Raw genomic sequence first — 3,244 nt, forward strand, 5'->3', positions numbered from 1 at the left:
CTCTGGCTCCTAGGGTTGGGTTGGGTTGGATGGCAGAGGGCTCTCTGCCTGCTGCCAGTGCCTGCAAGCCCCACCCCCGCAGCTCTGATTGGGCAGGAGGGAGCCGGTGCAGCACACGGAGACCCCCTCCACCTCTGTGCCTAGGGGCCGCCAGCACTGCAGGCTTCTTCTAGCGGGCAGGCAGGCCGCCGGGAGCGGCCCCAGGAAGCGCCTCCATGCCAGCCCCGGCACTTTAGCGGTGATGGTGAGTGATCCGCGATATCAGGACAAAGGGCGTCCCAACCGATGTGCAGTCAGGACGCGGGACAAATGTGTTAAAATCAGGACTGTCCCGATAATATCGGGACGTCTGGTCACCCTACATTGCTACAATCTGAGGAACTCCACCTTGGGTAACAATGGTGGGAAAACTAGTACAGGCAAAGGCCTGTGGCCACCAGTGTTCTAAGTACTATAATGTCTAGCCTTGCTCTGCCAAGGCTCCAGGGGGGTGGGCTGCACTCTGCTCCTTAAAGGTGCAGAACACAGTTAGCCATTCTTTCTCTGGCTTTAACAGCATAATGCATATGCTAACAAACTTAAACAAAGGCCTTTTAAAAAGTTTGTTAGCATATTTATCGTGCTGTTAAATTGGTCAGGAGTCCTCAAGAGGTGAGGGGTGGGGCGGGGGACGGAAGGTGTTTTAACAGTGTGTTTGATTCTGTCTCTCCCCATTGATCTGAATTATCCATGACATTCATACTGCATCACATCAATCCAAATCATTAGAGGAATGCCTCTATTTGCACTGACCAGAGGCTGTTTGGATTCTGTAATCAGCCCAGTTCTGCAGCCTAACAAGTAGCAGGTGTTGTCCCTGGTGTACTTAGAATTCTTCTTTGCAGCCAAACTAGTCTAACATGCATTTTACTAACTGGAACTGGAGCAGCAAAACAAAGAAAACAAATGCCTAATTTTCCAGCTTTGTGGGTGAGAGAACTATAAGTGAAGATTATAATGAGGACCTTAAACCAACTGCCTCAGAAATCTGCCAAGAACTTTGCTGAAAATGTTCCTCGTCTTAGCAATGGAGCTAAGACTTATCACACATCTGCCCACCTTTATTTGAATGACACTCCTTCTGATCTGACAGCTCAGGCATTGTCAGTTTCATCTAGAACAATTTACAAATTTGGAACCTAATCCTGCAAACCCTTAATCATTTGATCAATCCCATTGAAGACAATGGGACTATTCGCATGTCTGTGGACCACTTTTGTGGTAAGAGTTTCAGGAGTCTGTTCTGTTCCTATAAAGGAAGTTGAATCCCACATTGAAATGCAATGTTTGGGTACAATACCATAATGCAGTTTTGGATACAGTTCTACCTAAAGTTTGTCTTTTAATAAGTCATACGTATTATGAAATGGCTCCTCACCCAACTCCCATATTCCACATAAACAGACTGAAATAGTACATAATTTGGGGGAAAGTGAGTAGTTAAGCATGTTGATGTTTGTATATACAAACACCCATTTCATCACTGTACTGGAAAATGTAGCTGAACTTTGAAACTTAATTTTCTATGGAATTTGAAGAAAATTTAACAGCCCCAATTGTTTTCTGTGTTAATCAGTGTGAACCTGAAAAAAATACATGCCTTCTAAGAGAAAAGAATCAGTCCACGCTTACTGACAAAAAAAATCTACAAGACACGTACATAACCTCATGAGCAGAGGGCAGAGAGGATACCCTCCCATATTACGACCAGCAAAATAATAATAATAAAATCTCAAAGAGGCAGAGGTTCACAGATTTGCAAACCTAAAAACCCGTGTTATGCTTTAAACCACCTCAGCACATACCAGGTTTATGAATATTAAAAAGTTACCTGCAAAGGAACACTGAAGCCCATTAACCTGAATGTGTGCCAGCCAGTATGCCCTCACTGACTAAAGGTGCAGTCACACCTGAACAGCTAAAAATTAACCTTGCCCTCTTAAGCTAAATGGAATCATGTCACCGGCTCCCTTTCTGTGGTTACATAACAGATAACAAAACTCCAGTGGGGCATGGTGCTGTCACATAGAGTCTCAAGTATGTGGTGTGATTTTTAGAATCTCTTTTGGGAATAGTCATGTAGGTGAAATAGCTGGTACTTATGATTATGCTATTTCTATGCACGTATATTCATCTTGGTATCTGAAGTTATGAATATTAGCTCTGTTTATGACGTGTTTGCTCCTGTGGGTAACACCCACAAGGTATTTAGCCAGCACATGAAGGGACAAATCAAGTTGAATGGCCCATTAAGGAACACGTAGCTCACAATGGAGTCTGGAAAATGCCTGTCTACACTTAATGGACTTTTTGTGCATGTTCTAACTAGAATATGGATGGGAGTGATGGACATGTAACTTGCCCATGTGACTCCAAACACCATATTTCACAGTAAGAACAAATTTCCCTTTACTTGGCACTTGGCAGAAGCTAAAAGGCCCTGACCTGGAAACATATCCATTTTGCCTCTTTCCTGCTCCAGCTTCTGGACTACGAACATATACTAAGTAATGGAAGCATTCTAACCAAGGGACTGAGGACTTTAAGCTAATCTGGAGCCTTCATATTTCCTTGATCATTTTCAGATGGACTTATGAGTTGGCTATGGTACAGAGACTGTTCTAGCCTCATTGATTGCTGATTTCTCCCTTGCAATGGACAAAGATCAGATGTCTGCTGACTTTCTCACATGAGTTAGCAGCCTTTCATACCTGTGGTATAAGCAACATGGACCCTTGCTTGAGTGGTTTTGATCTTTCCTCTCCAAATGTCAAAGCCTGTTCCCATTGAACTCCATAGCAAAACTCCTTTTGATTTCAATGGGAACGGGATTTGGCCCCAAGAGATCAGAGAATGTGATTTTGATCAATTGCTTATCTGTCCAGAAACAGTTGTTATGCATGTTCTGCCAGGCTGATTTTGATTGCCCCTCCTGTATGTCATGGTGAGGAAAATAATAAAACAATTTGGGCTGTAGTTCTATCAAGATGCACATGGCGCACACAGTTCTGTGCCTCTTTTCCATCAAACCCAGATGGCGCAGTATCTTTGCTTTCCTGGTGCCTGGCAGAGAGCAATACTTAGACAAAGGCAAGTTGGCAGAAGCTTAGTTTGGACATAAGGGAGGCATTGATAGTGTGTTAAGGGAAAGTGGGGTGATTGTCCTTCCTATCCGTCTTTCATTTAAGAAGTTTTAATTTGGGGT

The sequence above is a fragment of the Mauremys mutica genome, chromosome 6 (genome assembly GCF_020497125.1).
Source record: "Mauremys mutica isolate MM-2020 ecotype Southern chromosome 6, ASM2049712v1, whole genome shotgun sequence".
Taxonomy (NCBI): domain Eukaryota; kingdom Metazoa; phylum Chordata; order Testudines; family Geoemydidae; genus Mauremys; species Mauremys mutica.